Below are 20,725 nucleotides of genomic sequence, written 5' to 3' on the forward strand. Positions count from 1 at the left end.
TAGTCATTCTTTACGCAAGCATTACAAAAACAGATTAAAAATAAAATTGGTTTTGGGGTTACATGTCTTTTTCTCTTGAATGCAACAATGGTCCTTTAATTTCAGCAGAATTATATAACATGTTACATTAAAGTTAATGTTAATTTGAATTTTATTAATTTCATACTTCGTATTTAATTTAAATATGGTTTATATTTGTTGCATATGAGCTATCAGCATAAGGACTTTTTACCTTATTTTATATATGCATATTTTTAAAGTAATATTATGATAAAAATAGAGGCAAGGTATTGGTAGTCTCAATAATTTATTTCATTAAAAGGGGTCCATATATTACTGATGTTTGAGAAATACTCTCTAATCCATTTAATTGTAATCCATTTTAATTTAAAATGTGGTCCCTGAGCCAGTTACAAAGTTTTGGGCTCCAGCCAGACTTGCTGAATCAGAAACTCTGCAGTTAGAGCTCCAGCCCTCTAGGTGATTTTGATGAGCGCTAAAGTTCCAGAACAACTGCCCTAACCCTTTCTCTCCTCCTCTGTTTGTACTCTCATCCTCTCTTGGGTTTCTGTAACTACACTCCCCTACAGAGCTGGGAAGGGAATCTTTCTAGAGCGTATTTATCACCCCACTTCTCCTTTATGTACCTTAATGGCTTAGCCTCTCAAAGACAGATATCTGTAAAATGGGAATAATAATGCCCTCCATCCAGTTGTTGAGGGTAAGCATAAAGTAAGCACTAATTGTGAGGGCCACTTTTCATTCTTCTCCCCGTTGCTTTTGCCATTAGCAGTAGCACCCTCCCATTGCCTAAGGAATTAATTATACACGTTTTGTAAATTTAGGAATTTAAAACCATATGAATTTTCATGGAAGATGATAGCCAACTTTCCATCCTCCTTTGTACTGATGTTAGATCTCAGATGTGCCCGCCTCTGACTCTGAGTTGAGGGTGAATGACTCCAAGTAGCAGAGAAGGACCTGTGTTGGCCTGGTCATGTAGCAGTAGCAGTGGCACTGGTTTTGGGGAGCAGCAATGACAGAGTTTCTAATGGTGTCCACTGTCCGGTACTCACAGTGTCTGTGGGAGAAGCGATGAGACAAGGGTGTGAGCCTAGGACTAATTTTGAGGATGATTTTGGCGGTATCTCTGGCTGCTTAGCTTCTTTTTTCTTGCTTGTCTTCTGTGCCTGATTTTCCAGGATTTGAGGAGATTCTGTAAGCTGTTCCTCATGTTTTAACCTTAATTTTTTTCTTGGGGGTAAATCGCCTAATCACAGTAATTCTTGCTTCTTTATCTGTGCCTATGACATCCTCTGTCTGGGAAACTCTTCCTGCCACGCTTTTTGCCTGGAAAAATCCTATATATCCTTTAAGACCCATTAATTCTAGCTAGTGGTAATTTCTCACTATTGATGATTAGATATCTAATAGGTGGCTTTCTTGTTTTCTGAACAAGAACACTGAAATAAAATACCGAGATACTTAGAAAAGCAATTACTAAAAATAACAAAACTTCCTTTGGCTAGTAAACCAGTAGGACCTTTCTTTCATCTATCATTTCTGTAATTGGTACTGCCTGCTTTTTTCCTGAAATATTTATGTCATTGAGGCGATTTTTATTGTAATGGAAGATAATAATACATTTTAGCGTTATGACATACCTAGCCCACTATATAATGAGGGGCCTGGAATATGATGAAGATTACTGATAAGAGGAAACAATGTACAAATAAAACCACGAGGTCAAATTGTCTCATAATGTACCCAGGCCCAGTTCTGGGTACAGTGCTTGATTTCCAAGATATTTTCCATCCTCTCTCATATGTATCAAACTGTGGAGTTTAGAGTTCTGGCCTTGGACCCTGTTTAGTCTGAGGCAACCTGATCATCAGTGGTTTAGGAATCTAAATTTAAACCAATCGCACCTGATATTATACTTGTCTAAGTGAATATGGCTCAATCAGACTAAAAGACTTGATTCTTGTTTCCTCCCCACTTCATCTATCTATCTATCTATCTATCTATCTATCTATCTATCTATCTATCATCTATCTTCCTGGACAGGAGACATGAGGCTTCAATGACCATCATGGACCAAACTGCAACCTCACATTTGAAGCCAACACTATAGACAAGCAGAAAGGAAAGACAGAAAAATATCTGGGTTTGGTGACATTGAACTACTAATCCACCAGCCTTGAATCCACCCAATGCAGGTCTACTCCACAGAACCATATAATGATTTTACTTAAGTTTTATAAAACATAAGCATAACATAAACATAAACATGAATTTTATTTTTAGTTTATGCATTTTAATTTCTATAGAACAAAATGTGACTGGAGGCCTTGAGGTCCTTAGTCTGAACTTACTGATATTAAAAACAATACACCACCTTTAATGATTAAGGCAATTTGAAATTTGTGTTTTTTTTTTTTTTAAGATTTATTTATTTATTTGAGGTGGGGAGTGCGAAGGGGCAGAGGGAGAGAATTTTCAAGCAGAATTCCCACTGAGAGTGGAGCCCAACATGGGGCTCATTCCCATGATCCATAAGATCATGACCTGAGCCAAAACCAAGAGTCAGATGATTAATCAGCTAAGCCACCCAAGGCAGTTTGGACTTTGAATTTCAAAGTTACTACTCACAGATGAAAAGAGTCTGATATTCACATAACTTGTGCCTTATTTTGTCACTACATATTCTTATGGCTCTCTGTGTTGCATTGATACCTGCTTGAGAGTAGATCATTTATGTGTCATTTTTGTATAGCTTGGATATGGCCTACTACCTGATATAAAAGGATTCCTGAATTTGGTCAAATTCTTACATTTATGTTCTATTTGTCTGATTGCATTTAATAGTATTTGAGAAAAAAGACAATGTATGACAACTTTTTTATATCTCTGGAACCTATTACAGGAAACACACTTGATATAATTACTTGTTAATAATAATTGATAGTAAAGTTATCATTTATTAATGATACACAGTATATGTCAGTTGTGACTCCGAATACTTCACATCTTTTAACTCATTTAATTTCCACTAGCGATTTTCTAAGTAATAGTATCTTCAGTTTGCAGGTGAGGAAACAGAGTCTTAAGAAAGTACTGACCTCTCCATGGTCACACAGTTACCATAAATATAAGACCATGATATCTGGCTCATTGATAAAGATTATAGTGTTAATAATGTAATATAAGTTTTTCCTCCTATGATACTATATAATTATATAACTTTATTCCAAGAAAATAAATCTGGGCTTCAGGGGATTCATGCTCAAAAAATGAAAATGAGCCCAATGATTTCATCCTTGCCCCAGGCACCACACTCCTACTCAGAAAGTCAGCAAATGGTTCAAACCACCTACTCTCTGAGATGGTCTGAAAACCCAGTCAGCAGTGCTAGATGCCAGAGGGGCAAGAATCAATGAGAGCCAAAGTGCTGATGAATATGTTCATGTGCTGAGAAGTCATTTACCAGGACCTTCTGCTATGCTCCCATATCTCAATAAAAATGAAGCATGAGGCAATCACACCAAGATACCAATGTCATATCATCAGTAACTCAGTCATGCAACAATACTTACCAACTTCATATGCCCAACAGTGGGCCAGGCCCAGCAGGAGGCTGAGGAGAAGTAAATGGGCTTGCAATGCAACTGGGGAGATGAATAAAATATTCAATGAAAAGATTCCTAGCAAACAAATGCTAAATGCTAAATGAATAATATAGGGACGAAATATGAGACTAAGGTGGCTGCAGGCTGAAGTGATTAGAAAAAAGCTTTAAAAAATGGTGGAGCTTGACCTGGGCCTTGCCAAGCAAGAAATATGCAGAGAGTCAGAGAAAAAACACACCAAAGCACACCACAGAGATCACTATGTGGCCAAAGTGCTGTTAAGAAAGTGGAGTGAGAAGATCATTGAGTTAGATGGAGGGAGACAGACTTAATGATGTGGAATTCCAAGATAAGGTGTTTGGAGTTTATCCTATAAGAGTGAAGTTTCTAGCAGGTTCAGGGCAAAGAGATGATGTGAGAAAAGAGAAGCAAGACTGACTTGCTAATGGCTTTCTCAGACTTAGGTGTTCCTGTGTGACTAAAACTTTAACAGTATTTGTATAAATGTGGGGTCCCATAAGACTAATACCCCAAATCTGCTGGTATTCCTCCCTCCTAGTTACCTCATTCCTCCATAATCTTTCTGAGTCTTCTGGACTCACAGTGATTTGTTCTGCTTTTCTCCCTGATGACCAGGGTGGCTAGGAAAGGTTAATCTCTCACAACTGCCATTGCTACCAGGGCCGGTACAAACAACACAGATGCCTCTGACGTAGGTGTCCAGTATTGTGTTGAGCTCTCACTGTTATTTTTGCCATGTGAAAGCCACTCATAGAAGTGGGCATGTGGCCACCTCCTCCACCCACTGAACCTTTTTCCATCTCTTTATTGAGTGCTTTATGACAATAAGATGGTCATCTTCTGTCCCCAGGCTCAGAAAAATGACTAGATCAGCCTGAGATCTAATATCTCATTAAACATGATCTGGGCTTCTAATTCTAGTCTTTTCCCTAAGGGCAAAAAACCCCAAATGAAAAACATAAAAACCTTGTGTAAATTGGCTCCTGTCACCTTCAAATACGCTTAGGTACAGGTATTTGCAGACATGCCCTCAAGATTGGGCATGTTCTGGTGGGGAATAGTGCTGGACTAGAGACTCAGTGTTTACATTTAGGAACCCTTCTTACCAGGCTCTAAGTAGTTGGAACATTATCTCCTTCTCTCTGCGGCTGTACCCATGCATTTTGCAAGCATTACATCTTCTTCTTCCCAGGTATGCTGTATCATGAAAGTGCCTACATCAAGCAGCACCATGGGCAACTGTCTCCAAACCCAGTCTCTAGCTGGCCTCACCCATAGAGGATTTGCAGGTCTAAGAGGCAGCCAGTCACTGACAACATCATCTCATCATTTTTCAAACTCATGGTTCATCAAATTCCAAGCTCATAGATTCTACCTGGCTTATAGGGAATAGGATGCTCTAAAGGGAAATGAGACTACTTGGAAGAACTGTGGAGATGAAAAAAAAAAACACATAAAAACACACATTGGGGACACCTGGTTGACTCAGTTGGTAAAGCATCTACCTTGGTAAAAAAAAAAAAAATCTGCTTTGGGCTCAGGTCATGATCCCAGGATCCTGGGACAGAGATCTATGTTGGGCTCCCTGCTCAGTGGGGAATCTGCTTCTCCTTCTCCCTCTGCCCCTCTGCCTGCTTGTGATCTCTCTTTCAAATAAATAAATAAATAAATAAATAAATAAATAAATAAATAAATAAATAAAAAATAAAAATACACATTGATCTCTGATGTATGTTTCCTACCAACTTTTAACTTTGACTTTACAAAAAAGACTTCCCCAGCGTCTGGATTTAACCTCATATCTGATCCATCGAGGTTCTCACCTGCTCTGTGTTATCTGTAAATACTTCCTTCAGGCCCTAGAACAGAACTCCCCTTGGCCTTTCAAATGCAGGATCATAAATGGAAAATGACTGGAGTTATATTATCTGCTTATATCAAGGGTCCCATTAGGTTTTATATACTTCTTGTTGGCTTCAACTAAGCATCTACCACCAGTATGATGAGGTAGTTTATATTCAACAGGTCATTAGATTCAAAACTCTCTTAGTACTGATTTTATTTCTGATTAATTTCTGAAATTGGTTTTCAGTTGCTTAGGGTTCTTTTGGGAGAAAATAGGGGTGATTATAGTTGCAATAAGCAAAGATCTTTATCTACCCTAATGCTTCTTAAATATCCAACCTCTTCAGTGCCATTGCTAAGAGGCCTGACAAGACAGAGATTACTGTGTGAGGTCAGCCTCTGCATTTCAGGATGACTCTACCCAGATATTTGTCATGGTGGAGCAGGAGGCACACCACAGTGTTGTTAACTGATGGAAGTGACCTATGTGCTGTTTACACTGGCATCACAGTTTTGATAGACTATGAGGCTGGGTCTAACCAAGCAGAAATTTTTTATCAATGGATGGGTTAGCAATCTGGAATTCAACTAATTACAAACAAACAGGGAAGCAGGGATTCAGAAACAGGAGGTAAATGGCTGTTAGGTCTGTCTGTCCTAAACTCAGTAGGTGGTAGGAGGAGGAGACCGATAAGACCTGAGTGTAGCCATGTTGTGAGGGAAGCTAGACTATCAAAATCCTTGTGTTCTGGTTGTTTTAATTCATAGTCAATACTTTTAGCCAATGAATTAAGGATCCTAAATTTCATGATATTCTTAACTAGGTTTGGTACAGCATGAATATTTGAGTAACCAAAACACACCAACTTGTGAAGTGCTGAGGCTATTGGAGTCTGTATATGTTTATACATTTATACACATTATACGGATATGTACACATATATATGTGTACCCATCCCTCTTACAGCCCTGTTGGCTGATGGAGAAGAGCAGGAAGGTTAGAGCTTGATCATTTGCAGAGAAAAAGAAAACTCGCAACTCAGTGAGCCTGCCACCATCCTAGAATCAGGATTGGAGTCATTTTTCTATGTATTACATGTCCCCATTCCATCTGTGATCATTCATCAATTCAACAGATATTACCAAGTGTGTATTACATTCTGGTTACTCTCCTGAAGATTACAGATCCAATTCTGAACAAGATGTAGTACTTCCTCTCCAAGAACTTAGAGTCTCCTGGGAGAACAGTCACATAGGCAGGCACAGGTTTGGTACAACATGAGAGCTGGGATGGCGGACAGTGCCCTGGGGACAGGTAGGCAGCTAATCCAGTCTTTGTAGAGTCAGGGAGTCTGGCAGGAGTAGAATTTTGAACACACTGTCCTCTTCCTACTCCCCGTTCTGCTCACCAGTTTCAGGAGGACCTCTTAGATTAAAATCCCAGCTTTGGCTACATTCTACATGTCACCCTAGGGAGTCACTCGTCCTCTCTGTGCTCTGCTTTCCTCATATGTGAAATACTGATGATCATACCACAAAGTGATGTGCAGATTAAATGAGAAAACAGAGGCCAAAAAAAAAAAAGTAAACATGGATGGAATAAACCCTGAATAAATGTCAATTGTCACTGCTGTTTCTCTCACCATTGGTACTACCACTGCCCTGTCTGGGACAGGAAAGACCTCTATCATGGGAAAAATGGTCTATGGGTCCAGGTCCTTCTTCTCCAGGGTGTTCTTTCTCCATCTCAGCCTGATTGTCACCAATGCCAGTGTTGCCACCATCCCCTAAACCCCTAACAAAAAGGAAACAGATATTATAACTAGAACAAAATGCTTCCTCAAAAAACATTAAACTACTCCCAATTACACAAAAATTGATTCTTCTGTCTTCATGGAGATAGAAATAAAATAATGTAGCTGAAAGAACTTTGAGGAAAAAGTCTCTTGACCAGAGTATGCATTATTTTTATATTAGCAACAGGATTGCCACACTTTCGATAGGCATAATACATTCGAAATTCTTTTATTTCTTTCAAAGAGCAGCAGGTCTGGAACAGAGAAACCGAGGAGGAAAACAGCCTCACCCAACCTGATAGAAATTGGACACAGAGGAGCTGCGAGAGGGGATTTGTTCCTGACCCACAAGAGAGCAAAGAGCAGGAACACCTGAGGTTCCAGAGGCCACACTTTTATCAAATCAACTTCTAACAACATTCTGGATAATGGCTTTCCTGAGAATCACAGCTAAAGGAGCTTGGGACGTTAAAAATAACATCAGGACTCCAGCAGCACAAGCTTTGATCACTAACGAATCCAGTGTTCCTGCTATCCAAGTGACTAAGGCGGCTGTCCTTTGAGGCTCTGTGTTTTCAAGAACAGACAGTTGTGAAATGACCCAGCCCTGGTCCGAGGGACATGTGCTTGAAATGCATTCATTCTATGGGAGAAAGGACCTGGCGGATGCTGCTACTGCACTGGCCTTTCTCTGCTGCTTTTGGCATTTCGTAGGCCAGGCTATCACTGATTATCTGGGGATTCAACAATGGCCTCATTCTGGTATCAATCATTTTGATTTTGTTGAGAAATAAAACTCTTTTTAATTGAAACTCTGGACGGTGGGACAATGAATGAGGGAAACAGAAGGTTGGACACCAGGCATCCTTACTCTTTCTCTTCTTTGGGCTAGGAAGGAAAGAGCCAGAAGAGCGCTCTCCATTGCAAACCGGTTGCTTCTGAAAGTCAGGTATTATTCCAATGATGGGCCATAACTCAAAACATTAGTTTTCTGTCTTCATGAACTGCCTTCTGAGTTGGTTTACAACACTCACAAATGAACCAGTCTATGTCTTTACTAAAGTCACTTCTTATTCATGATTCTTTAAATTGTCACCTGCTGACTCCAGTTCCAAACAGCCTTAAGTTGGCTCCAGGAGTCATATCTTCCTTAAAAAATATGATTCAGCATCATTTAAATATACTGAAAAGGAAGTTCTTTAAAGTTAAGTGCAGAAGACTAGTTCACAAAAGTCTAGACCACGGCCAACATCACTGGAAAAAATACATAATATATAACCTACCAAGATAGTTACTTTGAAGAGGGGAGCTCTCATTGTTGATACATATGTTCTGGTGTGTTTGGTTAAACACTATTATGTTTTTTGACCATATAGTCATACCTTAAATGTTAGTTTGTCTTTGTCTACAACAGAAGGTGACTTATTATTTTATATCTGTTTGCCCTGTATATTTCTTGAATTTCTGGGAGTTAGGGAACTGTAGCCTGACATTTTGTAAGTCTTAGGAATGTACTTGTTTCATGGCTATACTATCCCTTTGATGCTAAAAAAAGCTGCTACCATCCAGCAGTGATGCAATTCGATTCATCATATATTTGAGGGAAATTTGAGTGCAAAAGGATAAATTAAGGTACATGATAAAGATGTTTTACTTATATATATATTCCAATTTATTTAGTTATATTCATCTATATTTCTCAGTCTGGAAACAAAGTTGGAGAGAGGGTAAGAGAAAGAGAAGTAGGAGGATGTGGGAGAGAAGGAGGAAATAAATGAATTAATTTTAAGTCTGCAATGATCATTTTATCTTAGAGCATGAAAATTTGATCTCTAATAAACAATGCTTTCATACTTGAGGGTTGAAGCTTCCGAAAGACCCCAAATTATCTGCATTATCTATGAGATTTACAGAAAAAGAATTTCCCCATTATCCCATCTTCTCAGAGAAAATATCCTAGACATTTCAAACATAACACATGGTTAATAAAGGAGGAAACCATTCGAATATAAAATGCTCTACAAAGAATTCAGTCTCAAAGTTGATAGGAAAGCACTGCTGGAATCAATTGCCAGCCAAAAATACTTGCTGAATGCCTACTCTACTTATGCTGTAGAGTCTATGCAGCCACACATGTCCAACATGTGCCCAAACCTAATCAATTACCAGAAATGGCCCCACCAATCTCAAGGATTCCATCTCTGAACACTTTCTATTTTTTCTAGAATATTCTCTGTGGTATGTGTACTCTAACAGTCCTTCCATCTATTAACCTGACCACCTGTCCAGTGTCCATTGCCATTCTTCTGTCATGCCTCCTTACCCAGTTTCTACTTCACAGCTCTTCAACACTTTCACCTTTCCCTTGCCTTATACTTCCTGACAAGAGCCTAACTGGTGAAATCCTGCTCTCTTACCACTGGGTTCCTGATTGCAAGCAGCTGTACATGTATAAAAAAAAATACATAGTCAAGCTAACTGGTCTAATGTTAAATAATCACCACTAATTTTGAGTTGCTCATTATTAGTCTCACTACATTTCCTTAGTCAATTTACTTTCCCATCCTCCAATTTAAATATTTTATACCATTTTATACTTCCCCTCACTTTAAGTGTTCAAAACAGGCTCTTCAGCACCTTACTCTCAGCTAATATGCTTGTTTTTTTCCCCCTCATCAAGAAAATAGATTATATCTTCTATTGAATTGGAGATTGCTTGCCCTTTGGTTTGTTGCCAACCTGTAAACAAATCGTGTGAATGGTAGATAGACCCAAGACTGCATGTGAGTGAATGTGACTGCCCATTACCTCCGTATTTCCTCCCAGAAATCCCTGTTTGTTCAAACAACTTGAACACATGGAGGCATCTATCAAGTCAGAGGAACTCAGTAATATAAAGACTCACCGCCCCTCAGACTTTTAGCCCGGGGGCAGCCACAGCAATACTCAAGGTTCTACGTCACCAAGATATAAGGAGTTTCTCTCACATCTCAGGCTCTACCTTCAAAACACGTTCAAATCTATTACCTCCACTGCACATGTCTTACTCCAAGCCACCATCATCTGTGAACTGGATTATTGTAGAAGCCTATATTTCTATCCATTCCTAGCAGCCAAAATAATCCTTGGAAAGCAGGAGTCAGGGCATGGGCTTCTATTGCTCATGACCTTCCAATACTTTCTCATCACCTTTGAAATAGCATCCTAAGTCATTATGACGGCCGCACACATGATTTGCCCTGGTTGTGTTTCAAACCTCATTTCTTACTCTCCTTCTCCCTCTGATCCAGCCTTACTGGTGTTCTTGTTATTGCACAAACACACCAAATATGCTTGTGCCTCCATTCTTTGTACTTGTTATGCCTTTACTAATTAATTATTGTGCCTCAGCTCCTCACATGGCTCATCTCTTATGTAATTAAGATCTCTCTTCGAATATTGCTTCATCAGAATAGTCTTCACTAGCAACTTGTCCAGAAGCATTTCTGCACTCAAATACAATTACTCTCATTTTATTCTCCTGCTTTATTATTTTCCTTAGCACTAATCACTATCAATGATTGTATATTTATTTGTTAATTTATTTATGTTTTTCTCATCCCCTAATATATATATATATATATATATTTTTTTTTTTTTTTTTTTTTTTTTTTTTTAGATTATTGCCCCTCCAGCCAATACTGACGGTTTTTCCATCACAAACACGCAGTCTGCAGCATGTTTTCTGACCACGTGCAGGGGCATGCTCACTAATCTTCATCTGTTCAGACAAAATGCTTAATACTAAGAACTGCAGTATCAATTCTAAGGAAAGTATAATACTTGATAGAGTGCTTCCATTTAGATTTAGTAAGTTTAACCCAGTTTCACGTTATTTAATCAAGTTCCTATATTTTAAGAATTAAAAGTGGTCAATCAGGACAGAAACACAGTTTGCTCCAACAAGGTAATTTGGATCTCCAGGAAGACACTTGTTTTGCCAGGTTTTAGGATCACCCGATGAGGAGTCGGATGATTTTAGAGCAAAAGACCAACCGTCAGGAGTCATGGACGCACAGTGTGGCAAGCGCAGCTCCACGGGCTTCAGGAACTTGAGGCCATGGGGCCCACACATCACTAAGGGGCTCAGCAGTGTCTCACCTTTCTCCTTATCTAAAGGGGGGAGGATGCTGTTGTCTCGGCAGACCTTGATCATAAGGGCAAGAACTGTCCATGCAGTTCTGTGAATTCCTTGCATCTACAGTAGTGCCCATAATATCTTAGGCACTTGGTGAAACATTTGTTGAAGAAATGAACAAGTTATTAGCACTTTACTTATTCTGTCATGTTTTCACCAAAACACTTTGAATGAATTATCTTACGTTATTATTTTTTTTTTTTTACATTATTCTCCCCACAAATTTATCAGGTAAGTAGTGCAGAGATTATTGTGTTCATTTTTTTAAATTAAGAGAACTATGTCTCAAAATTTAATATCCTGCCACCCAGCTTATAGTGGCAAATTTGGACACCTGTCTCCAGAGTCCTGGTTCAGTTACCATGTTTGCCATTCTGAGCAAGGCTTATTTCCATAGTATATTTTAATGAGCAACTCCAGGTCACTTTGCAGGACAAATGTTCTAGAATGCTACTTGCATTAAAAACATGCTTCTCCACTCCACATGGCTTTTAAATATTTATGGTTTTCTAGACAAAGTATGATTACAATTCCCATTAGAAAAAAAAGGAAGGTGAAAGTAGTCTTACCGTTTCTTTTTTTTTTTAAATAATATAAATTTTATGGTATGAAAGAGCATTTTTAGCATGATAAAGGACCTCTTCTTCCAAAACATCATCTATGCCTTAGCCCCTTGTCTCTTCTGTCATGGAGATTTAGTTTGAGAATACTTACACTCCCAATTTTATTTGTCCATGGCCCTTATCATGTACTTAGTTCATAAACACTGCTAATTATTGTAAAGTACTTTCTTCAGTTTAATGCCACTTAGCCACATATTGCTGGCAGTTTTCACAGCAGACTTTTGCTTAGAGTTTCCTTTCAACTGTAGGATACATGAACAGTGAGCTGTTTTCCACCTTGCTGAATGAAGACATGGGAATGTGACTCAAACAACAATTTTAGCTCAGCAGTTGACAATAATTTTGAGGCCACCAGCAGCCTTTGTCTGCCTGCCATGGTGTCCTAGAGTTTTCCAATGCATCATGGCAGTAGGTGGTAAGCAATGTGCCTTTCAGTGCTCCCAATAAAATTTTGACAAAGACAAGGCAGGCTCTCATCACTCATGGTCAAGTCACAGATAATGACACTTGAGGGATGGAATAGTTAAGTATAATAAAATCCTGTGACTTTGCCTTCCCACACAACTTGCTGCTGTGCTCATGTTCACGAACAAGCTGTCCTTCCCTTGTACTCGCTTTACTTATAGCTCCCAGTGGGGAGCAACAGAAATCACATTTTATATTTATACTTCCTGCTGCATCATGAATATTTACATCTTTTTTGCATTTCTCTGCCATTAGCATTCACTGTCTAACTGGTTAATGGATAACGGTTAGTACCACAGAACAAATGCTGAGTGCATTCAAAATTCCAAATATTATAATATAGTAGAAATATACTCCTTTGCCCTGTAAGTGGACTTTCCTAGGTAATCTTCTGTCATTAGAGGGCATCTATAATTAGTGTTTGACTTTACATTTTACAGCAAGGAAGGATGTTTAATATTTAGAAATGGAGGCTATCAAGGTAAAAATGAATATTTTTTTCCCGTTACATGCTTATATCTGGACATCTAGCGAGACTCATACAGGTCTCAGGAGAATGTAGTCTTGGTCCCTGCCCTGTATGACAAGGGGACAAATATGATAGAGGGAGATTACTTTCGATTACCAGGGAATAGGGCTATAGAAGTGTTGGCAAATATTTTGTACTGTGCTCAAACATTCCTGGTTCTTTTTGCAATTCTGGACGCCTCTATATCCACTGATAATTTAAGAGTGATTTATTTGTCTTGAAAGACTGTTCTTCCTTTCCTTCTTCCTATCTTCCTCTCCTTCTTCCTCCTTCCTTTTTATCTCCTTCTTTTGAAACTTACATTTCATGGAGAGTCCCAGCTTGAGAAAACGCATAAGTAAGATAGCAACCTCCACTGCTTCAGGACCAGTTCAGCAGCTGGAAGTTATGGATCCTCAAGCACATATGTCCACCTCTTTCTTTTCATAGGAGAGATTGAGTCCTGGACTTTGTCAAGGACAACATTGCAAGTGAGTAGATGCAGCTGCTCATTACCTCCCTAGCTCCCCAACACCTCCCAGAGGTATTGTAAGTTTAGTTAAAAAAACTTGCATGGATGGAGGCATCTATAAGGTCAGAGGAGTCCAGAAATACAAAGGCTCACTGCCCTTCAGACTTCTAGCCAGGGAGCAAGCACAGCAAAAAATTGCTGGAATGTTTCTTAAATTACTGCAGAGGACTGTGAGAGGTGAAAAATTTCCGATATTTTTTCTCTGAGGCCATTCTCACTCTGATAATATTGCACCATAAAACTACAAAGCAATCTCACATATGAATAGTAATATGAAATTTTAAAATGAAATATTATATTAGCAAATGGAATTCAGCAACACGTGAAAGAAGACCTTACTACAATTAAGAGCAATTACATTAGGAATGCAAGGATGGTTCAACTTTCATAAATCTATTAATAAAATGTGCTGTTAATAAGGATCAAAGGAGAAAAGTAATACAATCCTTTCATTATCTGTGAAGAGTATTCTAATATAGTATTTGATAAAATTTAGTAGACATATTGTGTAAATACTCTTAGTCAAATGCTCATAGAAATAAATAAATACTTCCTTTATTTCAAACCAGAAACCAGAATCTTGGTTAACAATGAAATATTAGTGGTTAACAATGAAATATTAGTTTTGTAAGTACTAGGTTATACAATTAGATAGGAGAAAGAAGAAGAGGTATAAAACTGTAAGAGGTAGAGACAACATTGTGATTATGTTGGTATGGTATGATTACACATTTGAAAACACCATGAAATTAAATAAAATTATTAAGGGAAAGAATTTAATTATTTAGTAGATTACAAAGTTAATATTACACGGTAGTATTTTTCTCTAAAGATCACAAATTAGAAAATATAACAGAAGGGAAAAAATCTCATTATAATGGTCATGACAGTTATAAAATGTCTTGGAATAAAATTAATAAAAGTATACAAAACATAAATAATAGTGAAAGGGAATAGAAGGGAAGGGAGAAGAAATGGGCAAGAAATATCAGAAAGGGAGACAGAACATGAAGACTCCTAACTCTGGGAAATGAACTAGGGGTGGTGGAAGAGGAGGAGGGTGGGGGGTGGGGGTGAATGGGTGACGGGCACTGGGGGGGGGCACTTGACGGGATGAGCACTGGGTGTTATTCTGTATGTTGGTAAATTGAACACCAATAAAAAATAAATTTATTATTAAAAAAATATACAAAACATATAAATGAAGAACTTTAATTGCCTACTGAAAGACATCAAGAATTTGATATTTTTACAAGATTAAACTTTTGTATTCCAGAACAAGAGGGTATGAGAATTTAAGTGTAAAGATATTATCTTTAAATTGTCCTATGAATGTAATTTAATACATATTTTTAAAATGGCAATATTAATTTGTTTGGGAAAAAGATGCAACTTTTGTATGTTTGCATAAAAAAATAAGATAGGAGAATAGCCAAAATATTTCTGAAAAGAATGGTGATCTTGTCATGTATTTTTAAGTTATTAATTGAACTTTGATGCAGATATGCATCGCTCATCCATCTATTGCCTGTTTATTCATGAAACTATATGAAACTGCTGATTTCCAACCCTTTCTGACCTATGAAAATGGCAGTTTCATATGGTTTAAGATCATATGTTGGTGGCATTATGAGGCACCTGGCTAGAGGTAGAGCATGTGATTTTTGATCTTGGGGTTGTGAGTTCAAGCCCCATGTTGGGCGTAAAGCTTACTTAATTAAAAAAAGATACGTAGGTGGTATTTCACATCAATGGGAAAAAGACAGTTCACAAAAAAAGCCTTGAATTGCATGGAAACCAATTCAGCCTCACTTATATTTAATAAAACTTGTGTTTAAATATAGCATTTGGAGATGAAGAGAGTAAAGTAAGTGTAAATACACATTGTGTTGACAAATGCATGAGGAAACAGACAATATTTTACATTCTGGTGTTTAGATTGCTACTGACTGTTAGAAACTGCCATCAATGGTTTCTGTCAAAAAATGCACAGTTTTTTTCCTTATTATTTCCCTTTGAGGAATGTATTTTACAGATACATTTAAACATGTGTGGACAATCTATATAAGAATATTAAGTGTTGCCTTGTTTAAAATAGCAAGAAAGTAGAAAACAACCTAAATGTCAATCAGGGGATAGGATGAGTAAATTCAGAGTGTGTATATTATGGAATGATATGCAGGCATTGTAAATAAGGTAAACACATATGTGTGCCTTTACATATATATTTCTAAGAAATAGTTAAATGGAAAAATGCAAGATGTAGAACAGCAAGAATAGTAGATCCTCAGTTGTGTACAAAATTAAAAGGAATAAATATGTAATATATATTCTATATATACATACACATGATATATATACATATGCATATATCTACATATTATGCATTATGCACATATGTATATTATATAAACATGCACGTATGTGTATATTTACATATTATATATTATATACAATACTCCATAATACTTTGCAATACTTTGTAAAGGCTATTTCTGGAAAAAAGACATTGAACTTAGGAATAGTGGTTATTTCAGAGAGAGAACAAGGAAACAAGATCTAGAGTAGGAACGAGACAGACTTTTCATGTGATTCCTCTCTTATTGTTTGAGTTTTTATAATATTACTGGAAAACACCAATACTTGAAAACAAAACCAAAATATATTTGTCATAAAATTTTGGGATAAATTTTCGCTTTGTTTTGAACATTAGAAAAATTTGATGTATATGTAGGGAGCCATTTGTATTTCTATTACAAAATAAAAGGAGTTGAAAAACAATTTTGATATGGGAAATTAATATTAGTCAATAAATATCGCAGCTAAAAAGATATATGTCTCTCTCATGATTACCGCTTCTTGAGTTGGGGGGTGGGGCAGGACATAATGTTCCTAATGAGTCATGGGAAAATTATCTGATCTATTTTCTTGGTGAAAACTTGCTGGCCACAGCATGCCTATTTTCCTGTGCCCCACAAACATTTCTGTGAATGGGAGTATACTGCCCCAGGCGTATTCCAAAACCCACATATACAGTTTGTATCTATCCTTGAAAAAAGTGTGTTGGGAAGAAGTCTGAATGTTGAGAAATCCCTTTTTACATTTCCTTCTCACTCTGCAATAGTAGCACCAGCAGGACTGGAAAATAATGTTCGAGTCTGAAGGCACATACGGTAACTACAGAAACCTCCTTTGATACTTCTGAAGTCATTTTAAATGGGCCGTCCATTTGTCTGAGTCGTACAACTCATCCAGAACCTAGTACAGTCATCTATCATCGCCCGCTGATCACCTGTTCCTCCCATGATCTTTGTGTTTGATCTTGGCGACATTAAGCAGCATGGAGAGCAAAAGCATCATTGGGTACCCTGCCACCTGCCCTCGTCAATCGACTTGATGGAGAGAACCTTTTTATTTGCCATTTACCCACTGCCAGAGAGGGTATGCTGGGGTGAGTAGTGTATGTCTGAAGAGTTCAGCAGGGGGTTCAGCCTGCAAAAAGATAACCAAGTTAAAACACAGAAAATGGTAATGCTTTTAAGCAAGGAAGTGATGTCAAACACCAGGTGATCCATTTAAAGAATGGAGTTCCACTAAGAGGCTTGTACAATTGCTTCATGGGACATCTTCCCTCTTTCCTTGAAGGGTCAGCTTGGTCTGGGAGCTCCTCTCAAAAGACTCAGCAGGTAGCACCAACAACTCCCTGGCTAATAAAGAGCTTTTTCTATTTCTTTTTTTTTTTTTGTTTCCATCTGGACTCTGATATTTAAGTAATCGCCCTGTGAAAAGCAGTTTATGCCAGGGCACGATCATCTGCCCATGCAGCCAAGGTCAATAGCAAAGGAATTGATGCCTAGGGTAGTCGATTGCTGGGGTTGGGCACACTGCCCAACAGTGGAAAGCTAGACTGGGCTGAGGGGAAATGAGGAGTGGTCTATAGGGGAGAGCCACTGTGGTGGCAATTGAAGAGAACTAGAAAATACAAGCGTCTCCGCCTTTCTCATAGCGAAGCACTGTGCTCCACGGCACAAGAAAAATCAGGGCCAGACTTCTAAGCACATGGACCGGAAGTTGTAACCTAACACTCTCCAACCCTGTTTTCTTCAACAGGTTCCAATGAAAATGAAGGAACTTGAGCAGTAAAGGGCACCCTGTCTTCAAGTTTCCAAATCAAACTCAATACATAGAAATATATTTGAAAAATTTTCCAGTTGGAAAACAAAGTTGAATTTATTCCAGTGATACCAAATTATTCTTTCTAGAATAATCAATATATGCTTGTTATATCAAAAGAGATACTATTTGTGGCATATTATATGATACAACATATCTAAAATTTAAACAGTTTTATTTTAAATTAATTAAAAGGAATGTGTGTTTCTGCTGTTGCAATTGAACAAACTAACCAAGACAGTCAGATCATCCATTTTGCAACATAATCCAGGCTACATGGAGATGGTGGTGTAGGTTTTGTCTCTGGTCTCTGGATTAGTCTCTTACTAAAACCTCAGTTCATACATTGTGTAGATGGAGATGGGCACTGACCTCTGTAATTGGACTAGGGACCAATGAAGTGAATGCCCTATGCAATAATTCTAGGAAAAGAGGGTAATGAAGGGAATTCTTCTTCATCCTTGGCTTAGATACATTATAAGTCTGTTAAGTGTGGACGTTTTCCATCTTCTCATTTGGCTATCATCCTAATTGAGACTTCATCAATGCTTCATTAAGAGCATCCAATCTTAATACTTTAATTTGGAGAAATAATATAAAATTTCTTGCTCTTTAAAATATGCTACCCAGAAACGTCTTTATGGATTTTCTAATAAGAAACTCAGCACGATTTTCACATGCCATGATTTCTGTGCCAGAATGTCTGGTGTGAAGAAAAGGCTGTCTTGTTTTGTGTAGATATACATAGAAATATACATATATATTTTTAAATATATGTATCAATTATCTATTTTTTATATATGTGTATGCGCAGCCAAGCACATACATATGTGAATTAGTCACTGAAAAGAGTAGCCCCTGGCTCAAAATACAAACAAAATTTCTATCTCCAGAGTCTCCTCCATAGATGATCCATAATCTTGACTTTCCTGCCATCACTCTGCCTGTTTTACTCCGGCTCAAACAAAACCAATAATTTCTTTCCATGGTTCTGCTAAGTAAAACTGTGACATCATGGCATTTCTGATAAGAACTTTACCAAGGAAGAAAAAAAATGCTATGGTGAAAATGTAAAAGCATCCTCTTTCCGGTGGACAGTCTTCCACTCTCTAGCTCAAAGCTGCTGGTCCATCCTTATGAGGTTCTCTCCTAAAAATTACCTTTCTTGATTGTTTGTAAGAAATAGATACCTCTTTCCTCCTACCACAAGGGAGTGGCATTTGAATATCATGTTTCTGCTACCTAACATACCTCTCCAACTCCAACCTCACCTTGAGGACACCTGATACCTTCATTTAGCAGCCCATCGATCTTAAAAACTCCTTTTCCTTTCTCCCCACACTCTGCAGTGTCCTGTTTAGTAAATGAGGCCACTACCTAATTTCTCAGGCCAGAAACTCAGATCTTGCTTTCTCCACTTCCTTCATTGCTCATTCCAACAGTGAATACATGTGTACATGTTCACATAGACGCCTGCACCTCATTTGTCATCAAGTCTTGGGGATCCTTCTTCAAACACGGATTTTGACCTTGCCTCTTAGCAAGTTCTCTGCACCATTATCTGTCGATTACTGAATTCATCCCCTAACTGTATTCACCCTCTCCTTTGTGTGTCTGCAACCTGCACTCCATCTGAGATGTAAGCATGATCTTCCTGACCTAAAAAAAGTGTCTCATTGCATTCTTCTTTCTTATTTTGAAATAATTCTAGGCTCATAGGAGAGTTACAAGTATAGATGGTTCCCATAAAATCTCACCGAGTCCCCAGCAATGCTCACACTTTACATAACTGGGGCACAATTACCAAGTTGAAGAAATCAGCATTGGCACAACACTGTTAACAAAACTGAAGACATTTAAAAAAATTTCTCCAGTTTTCTTACTGATGTCCTTATTCTGTTTCAGACTCCCATCCTCGATAGCATTCTTCTACTTAAAAGCTTAAAAGGTTTTCCTACTGTACTTAGAATAAAATCCCAATTTTTAATCAGAAAGCCCTGCATGCTCTCTGCTTGGCCTATCTTTACAATTCCAGTTTTCTGAATTCTACCCTTTATTACGCTTGACCTTACTGGACATCTTTTGGTTCCCTGAATACGCTGAGCTGTTCCGCACTGTAATGCCTTTGCACGTCTGTTCCCTCTGCATGGGATGCTCTTATTCTGGTTCTTTGAGCTGCCGGTTCCTTCTCTTCCTTTGGTCAGCTTAAATATCACTTTTACCAATAGCTCTTATTACATAGGTCCCCTAGGGCCTTCTCCATTTCATCTATTTGCTTATTTCTCACATAGCAATTATTTTACGCTTTGCAATTGTTTTTTCAGCCGATTTCATTGTTATCTGACCCACTGGAATGCGAGCTCCAGGAGAGAAGGGATCAGGTCTGTGTTGGTTTTCTCTCGCTGCTATAATAAGCTGCCATGAACTTTGCAGCTTCTATGAACGTAAATTTATTAGCTCACAGTTTTGTTTGCCAGAAATCCTGTAGGTTCAGCTGTTTGTTCCGCTCTGAGTTTCAAAAGCTGAACTCGAGGATCTGATGGAGCTGTATCCCTTGCCGAAGGCTCTAGGAGAGAATCTGCTCCCAGGCTCTTTCAGGTTGTGGGTAGAACTCAGGTCCATGAGGCTGTAGGACCGAGTTCCTGTTTCCTTGCTGGTGGTCAGCTAACGTCACCCACTGTTATGTTGTAAAAGCCACTTGCATTCTCTGGCCAGTGGTTCAGTCTCTCATCAAAGCCAACAACAGCAGGTGGACCCCTTCTGGTGCTTGGAATCTCTCCTTCCCCTTTTCTATCTCATTTCTCTGACTTCAGCCAGGAGAGTCTCAGCTTTTGAGGGTTCATGTGATTAGATTGGGTCCACCAGGCTAATTCTGGGCACCATTTGTTACATGTAGATTTGTTTTCAGTTTCTCGAATTGGCAAAAGTTGAAGTGGGGATTTCATTAAGTGTATTT

Source organism: Vulpes vulpes, chromosome 5, assembly GCF_048418805.1.
Source record: "Vulpes vulpes isolate BD-2025 chromosome 5, VulVul3, whole genome shotgun sequence".
NCBI classification, from domain to species: Eukaryota; Metazoa; Chordata; class Mammalia; order Carnivora; family Canidae; genus Vulpes; species Vulpes vulpes.